Source organism: Pezoporus wallicus, unplaced genomic scaffold, assembly GCF_028554395.1.
Source record: "Pezoporus wallicus isolate ANWC-B61680 ecotype Strahan unplaced genomic scaffold, APGP_CSIRO_Pwel_v1 contig_7741, whole genome shotgun sequence".
Classification (NCBI taxonomy): domain Eukaryota; kingdom Metazoa; phylum Chordata; class Aves; order Psittaciformes; family Psittacidae; genus Pezoporus; species Pezoporus wallicus.
Window position 1 is genome coordinate 1 of NW_026636285.1, and position 7,729 is coordinate 7,729.

The 7,729-nt window shown below is 43.7% G+C and overlaps 1 pseudogene; it reads left to right on the plus strand.

Annotated features, from left to right (window-relative positions):
• Nucleotides 1–2,340: 2,340 nt before the first annotated feature.
• LOC130594194 (olfactory receptor 1020-like) lies at nucleotides 2,341–3,307 on the plus strand (annotated as a pseudogene).
• Nucleotides 3,308–7,729: the final 4,422 nt, after the last annotated feature.

Genomic DNA, 7,729 nt, shown 5'->3' on the forward strand with positions numbered 1-7,729 from the left:
GACCTCACCTGGAGCACTGTGTGCAGTTCTGGTGCCCTCAACATAAAAAGGACATGGAACTGTTGGAACAAGTCCAGAGAAGGGCCACGAGAATGATCAGGGGACTGGAGCACCTCCTGTATGAAGACAGGCTGAGGAAGTTGGGGCTGTTAAGCCTGGAGAAGAGAAGGCTGCGTGGAGACTCTGCTTTTCATCACTGAAAAACTACCTCTTAATTTGCTCATGTAGGGACATGCTCTGTATGGAAAATGACTGTCAGAGCAGTGAGCACTGGCTGGGCTGTCAGGTGCAGAGGGTGATGGGTTCTACTGTGCAGGAGCCTGGAAAGTACCACAGGGGTTTGTCTCCTTTATCTGTCTAAACGGAACCAAAGGAGAACACCCTGATGTGCAGGGACAATCCCACGGTACCTGAACAATAGAAGCAGAGCAGGAACAGAGACATGGGCCAATTTCAACCACAGCTCCAGAGCATCAGGAAAGCTGGTTATGAGGAGGCAGATTCAAGACTAAGCCAAGTCAGGTCAAGTCAATCCCTTGTTCAGGATCAGGTGAAAAATTGCGAGGAAAATATATGAGAAATCCTAGATGACCACCAAAAGATTGCATAGGTGTGCTGAACTCCTACTAAACTGGAAACCAGAACTCCTCTAGTAAAGCTCAATCTGCCTGTTCTGAGTTTAAATAGAGATGGGGGAAACAGGAAGAGAGGGGGGATGGAGCTGAGGCTGCTCAGGGGGATAAATTCTGGGACAAATACTCTCTGCCTCAAAATGCCTGTTTTTCATCTTTGAATACAGTGGAAGTCCAGAGGCACCCGCTCAGCTGTTGGACATCCAGGCACTACATGTGGGTAACCCCATTTGGGCTGGAAAACTGTCTCTCCACAGAGGGACATCAGCAGCTTCAGAGATGGAGTCACTTCTTCATGTCCCATTTGAGGACCGTGTGCAAGATCTGGAATGTCTCTAAACCCATTTTCATTGTGTCAGTATGTTCAGACCAAAACATTTGCATGGTCCACAAGTATGTAGGAAGCATCCTATGAGCTACTCATTACTGCTGCTGTGCAGCTGTGCTCAGGCATGGCTCACCCACTCCATGACTCTCAGATGCTCAAGCACCACAATGCCTTTCAGAGCTGATTTCACACCCTTTGTTTTTCCTTCTCTTTCTTTTCCTCTGGGAAAGCATGAGCAGCCCTGGAGGCTTCCTCCCAGCAGAGCACATGCAACTGTATTTACAGCCCCAGCACCACAAGCTGGGCTCTTGGAGTCTGGCAGGAGTTCACCTCTCTTCACATCAGGTGCAACAGAGGTGATGCTGGCACGTAGATGTTCTCTGCTGCGTTGGGGATAAATCCTTGGCACCCATCACTTGGTGGCAGAAGGAAGTCACAGGAGGTAACACCAACACAAAGCAGAGCCTCACCTGCACTTAGGCAGTGGCCTTGTGTCTGCATGTCCTCGTGTAATCTGTGGTAAAGCTGTGTCAGAAAGCAACCTTACCAATGTGGGTTTTCTTTATAATAATATGGAGCAACGTCTGATGCAGGTTGTGTTTCTTTTGCAAAGGCAGCTTAAGCCAGATACATTGATTTATTCAAGAGTTAAATGAGGATGAATCTTATTCTGTTATACAGAAATGCAACAGTTCAGACTGTCAGCAGAATATAGTCACTAACAAATCAGCCTTTAGAATCAGCTTGTTATAACAGCAACTGTTTTTTAAAGCAAGAAACTGAATGCCCATAGGTTTAGGATGCTTTATCATGCTGGAGCTCAGGAAGGTATAAATCATGAGTTTAACAAAGTCAATGTTATTTGTTGTTAATGATCTCAAATAGTTTGTTAAATGTGATTTGGTGACTGGAATGACAATCAAAAGCCAAAGAAAAGTGTCTGGAAGTCATGCATGTGTAAGCTGGGCTTTCACTGAGACTGAGAAATCCTCTTGCTTCACGTGTACGTGCAATCCTATGAGGATCCTCTGAGGTGTCTACTGACACAAATTTCCTTCAAACTGAAAGTGAATAAAGATCTGATTCTTTGCTGAAACCTGAAAACACACCTGCTTGTCTAAAGCCAGTGTTAATTGTACCAGCATAGAAAAATAAAAATGCCATTTACTGCTTCAATGAACTACCTGTTCTTTTCTGATTACCTCATCTGAAAAACATAATATATGCATATAATTTTGGTTAGAAAATATATTAGAATAATCTAATGTGTGGCAGGTATAGCAGTCATTGATTGGAGATAGATGTGGTCCAGATCTGAATCTCCATTTCTGATCAGTTTGATGTTTCTCTTCCTTTTGCCTCAGCAGGGACCACCTGGTCATGGGAGGAAATCACACCCAGATTGAATTCATTCTCTTGGGCATTACAGACAGCCCATGTCTGCAGACCCCTCTTTTTGTCTTGTTTCTATTGATTTACATTGTCACTCAGGTGGGGAATGTTGGGAGGTTCTGGTGTCTCCCAGCCTCCACACCCCCATGTACTTCTTCCTCACCCATTTTGCCTTCACTGACATCTGCTATTCCACAGTCATCTCCCCCAGGATGCTGGCAGACCTGTTATCAGAGGACAAAACCATTTCTTTCACTGGCTGCATGATGCAGTTCCTCACCTTTGCTTTTTTTAGTACTATTGAGTGTCACCTGCTGGCCATGATGGCCTACAACCAGCACATTGCTATCTGCCAGCCCCTGCTTTATGTGACCATCATCTCCAGCCATGTCTGCTGGCAACTGATAGCATCATCCTACCTATTCGCCTTCCTCAGTGCCATCATCTACACATGGTGCCTGTTTGGAGGTTCCTTCTCTGGTCCCAACAGCATTGACCACTTCTTCTGTGACGAAGTTCCTGTGCTGAAGCTCATGTGCTCTGACACTCACAGCAGTGAGATGGTCATCTTTGCTTTCATCACCATCAATGTGGTGGGCACAAGCATGATCATTTTTCTCTCCTACATCTCTATCATCTGCACCGTGCTGAGGATGTGCTCAGCACAGAGCAGGGCCAGAGCCTTCCACACCTGTGCCTCCCATTTGGTGGCTGTTTCTATGTACTTTGGGACAGGATTCTTCATGTCCTACAACCTCCTTCTAGCCACAGGAGCCTGGATAAGGTGGCCTCCATCATCTATACCATCATCACCCCCATGCTTAACCCATTCATCTACAGTCTGAGGAACAGGGAGGTGAAGGGGGCTCTGGTGAAGTGCAGGAGCAGGCTCTTCAACCACTGGCAACATAAGAAAGTTCTATCGTCTAGCACAGGCACAGTTCATGTCAACTGAGAAAGCCTATGGTACACTAAAACATTTTTTTCCAATACTCCCCATGATTTGATGTAGATTCTTCCACAGTTCCTGCACAAAAGTCAATGACAGTATTGAATGAGAAACAGACCCCCAAAATCACACTGTTCTTGGAAGAAAACCAGGAGGAGACTAAGTCTCAAATTTCAATTCACTTCTCAGTCACCAGCCTGTGGGAAGAAATCACCCTCAATTATCCCAGTCCTCTTTTCCTCACAGGAAACACCAATCAGCTTTACCCAGTTATAGCTTTTGTCACTGATAAAGATGTCTTTTTCTTGCAAGATTCTTGCCCTTGTCCCTCAGCTCCCATAAAATTCCTCCCTCTTACCTGCGAGCTCTTTATTAAAGCTGCTGGGGTGGGAAGGAAGAGGAAGTGTAGTTTTACATTTGCTTGCTGAAAAAAGTAAGGGAAAAGGCCTAAAAAGATTCATTGCATTTGTTTGTGCCTTTCAAAGAGAAGAAGCAGGTAAGGATCAAGGTCTCAAGCTGCACCTTTGAATGTCAAGGGGAATCCCTCTCCTGTTTGCAGCTTCACAAGCAATTTCACTTAAAGGAAGACAATGTAGATAACATAATTTGTAATACAGGATGATGAACTGTGCTGAGACCACCCAGTGTTAAGGACAATTTGGGCACATCAAGGGCTCCTCCCATTCATTTTAAATGGTGTTTTACATTCATCTGAAGTGCCATTTACTTAGATGGTGATATAAATGGAATTCCAGCTGGTGATAATCACCCACATCCCATGTCCATGCCAAGACCATGCTTAAGCACAACAGGAAACCAAACTGTGGATTTCTTATAAAAGTTAGGAATGTGGCTAGTTTCCCTAGATGAAAGAGTAAACTGAACACAGAATCAATGGTAACTGAGAGCTGCCTGCCTCTCAAAGAAGCCAAAACACACCGGTGTGGGAAAATCTCTTTCTCTTACCTGTTTTGAGTGGAAATCAACTTATATTTATCAAGTATGTGGGTGGTGAACAGTGTGTGCTCTGTCAAACAGCATCTAGATGGGAGATGTTGTCTTAGGTCTGGGGAAAGTGGCTTCAATATTTGTGAACGAGTGAGCCAGAATCGATGCCATTAATTGCTAAAGAGCTTGGTAGCACAGAGACCTTTGCTATTAGGTATGTGGCCCATATAGACCTGAGCATTTAAGACTGTCTTCTTACATATATAGAACCTATATATCCATAAAATATATAGACTCTTTGGATAAGTTATCTTGCTTTATCAGTTAGATAAGAGAGCTGACAGAAATTACAAAGCAGGGCCTAACATCAATGAGAGAAATGCATCTTTCATCTTAAAATAATCTACTTCATTAAATAATACCATTACAATTCCTGTACTTCACTAGAAAAAAGAAGAAGCCCCTGAAAATAAGATGAGGTCATAATGTAGGTTTGAAGCTATCACCTGGAGATGCTGGCAGCTTTGGAATATATTTTTGACAGGGCTAGCAAGGAGCCTGGTGGTAATGTCAAGTGTAGATGGGAAAAGACCTACACACAGGAGAAAAAAAAACAACCCAGTAAGGTCAATAAAAGAGTGTAGATAAATCAGATTATCTGTGGTCTTGTTGCACAAACCAGTCACAGGGAGAAAGCAAGACTTAGAAATGGTTCCAAAGCAATCCTGGAAGCCTAAGAAAGAGGCTGGGGAAGCCAAAGTCCTTGGTATCACTGAAGCTCTGGTGTCCTCTGTCACAAAACCAGCAGATGAACATCGTGCCAAAGCTACATCCAAACCAAAGTGTTGCCAATCTGCTGAAGAATGAAAGTCTAATGCTGTACTTGGTAAACGAGAAAGCACTGAGGAAAAGATAATAACAATTGAAAATAACGTTCAATTTATTACTCTACTCACCTCACTGAAAAGACTGTCCCCTAATTTCCCATGTAGGGACATGCTCTGGATGGAGAGGGAATGCCAGAGCAGTGAGCACTGGCTGGGCTGTTGGGGTGCAGAGGGTGATGGGTTCTGCTCTGCAGGAGCCTGGGGACTGCCACAGGGGTTTGACTTTTGAATCTCTATCAACAGAGCCAAAGAAGAGCACCACAGTGTGCAGGGACCATCCCACGGTACCTGAGCAAGAGAAGTAGGGCAGCAAAAGAAGACTTGGGTTAAGTTCAGCCAAGATTAGAGTGCATCAGGCAAGCAGGTGATTATAAGGCAGATCCAGGACCAAGCCAAGGGTCAAGTCAATCCCTTGTTCAGGAACAGGTCCAAAAAATGCTAGGAAGATAAATGAGAAAGCCAAAATCGCCATCAAAGAATTGCAAAGGTGTGCAGAACTCCTGCTAAAGTTCAAAACAAAACTCATCTAAAAAACTCAGTCTTCCTGAGCTTTGATAGAGATGGGGGACAAATAGGCAAAGGGTGGGGATGGAACCCCAGCTGAGGCTGCTCAGGGGGCTAAAAGCCTATTAGTTAAAGCTGGGACAATTCATCACTGTGTGAAAATACCCATTTCTCACCCTTGAATATAGTGTAAGCCCAGAGGCACCAGCTCAGCTGTTCGACATCCAGGCACTGCATGTGGATAACTCCACTGGGAATGGAAAACTGGGCTCTCAAGTGTCTACAGATGGACATCAGCAGCTCCAGAGATGGAGTCACTTGTGCTTTATGTCCCATTTGGGGACACTCTACAAGATCTGAAATGTCTCTAAACCCATTTTTGATTCCATTGCCAATGTCAAAACAAAACCTTTGAATGATCCACAAGGAAACCAAAAGGAGAGGAACCTCGTACTTCATTTCACTTCATAGTTAGCAGCCTGTAGGAAGAAATTACCCTCAATTATCTCAGGCCTCTTTTCCTCACAGAAAACACCAATCAGCTTTATTCAGTTATAACTTTTGTCACTGATAAATATCTATTTTTCTTGCAAGATTCTTGACCTTGTCCCTCAGCTCCAATAAAATTCCTCCCTCTTACCTGTGAGCTCTTTATTAAAGCTGCTGGGGTGGGAGGGAAGAGGAAGTGTAGTTTTACATTTGCTTGTTGAAAAAGAGTCACAGAAAAGGTTTCAAAAGATTCATTGCATTTGTTTGTGCCTTTCAAGGAACAGAAGCTGGTGGGAATAAAGATCTCAAGCTGCGCCTTTGAATGTTAAAGGGAATCCCTCCCCAGGCTGCAGCTTCATAGGAGATTTCATTTAAAGGAAAAACTTATAGACAATATAATTCATAATGGAGGATGATGAACTGTGCTGAGACCACCCAGTGTTAGGGACATTTCGGGCACATCAAGATCTCCTCCCATTCATTTTAAGTGGTGTTTTACATTCATCTGAAATAACCTTTTACCTAAATGGTGAGAGAAATGGAATTCCACTTGGAGATAAGCACCCATATCCCATGTCCATGCCCTACTCATGCTCAAGCACACCGCGAAAACCAAATTGTCTATTTCACATTAGAATTAACTTTGTAGGAAGCTTCCATAAATGAAAGAACAAAGAATTGATGGTAAGTGAGAGCTGTCTGGGTCTCAATAAAGCCAAAACACACTGATGGGGGAAAGTATCTTTCCCTTACCTGCTGTGAGTGGCAATTAACTTATATTGGGAAAGTATATGGATGGTGAACAGAATTTTTATGTGCTCAGAAAAACAACAGTATGAAAGCATACACTGTCATAGGTGTGGGGGCAACGTGGCTTCGACCTGCAGTCAATGAAGGAGCCAGAATCTGTATCATTAAATGCTAAAGGGCTTGGCACCTTGGATATCAGAGGGCTTCCTTCAAAACTTTTACCATATCTTGTTTTCTTCCATTTTGTTGGATATTTTGGCTTACACTATACATATAGAATCATAGAGCCACAGAAAGCCCAGGCTGGGCCTCAAAAGATCATCTGGTCTGAGCTTCTGTGAAAACAGGAGTCTAGATGAGCAGTGTCCTGTGTAGGGCTCATCGCTGCTTGATGAATTAGCCCACTCTGGTGTCCTTATTTCCTCTTGTGTTTAAGAAAGTTTCCATTTCAGAGACAACTGAAATGGTCAAACATTTACCCAGACTGGATGATACTTCACTAATAGAGCTCTAGATTGCCATAGTCTTGTGTGGAGGAAACTGCTCAGTGAGCTGGCAATAGAAACCTCAGTTTAACATGCTGGGGAGGCAGCATGGTGAATTCCAGCAACACAAGAAACAGGCTTGAGGTTTTGGAAATACATTTCATACTGAGAGCATCATTGTATGAATTTTGTTTCAATCTTGGCAGAGAAGGGATCTATAAAATGCAGCAACCCTTGGCTGTAGACACAAACTTCCCGCATCAAATACATGATGGGGGTCCTCTGCATAAATGGTTCTGATACCTCAAATAGCAAGCACCTTTTTGGTAGGAAGAGCTGGACATGGGTCTCTTTGTCCTGTGCTT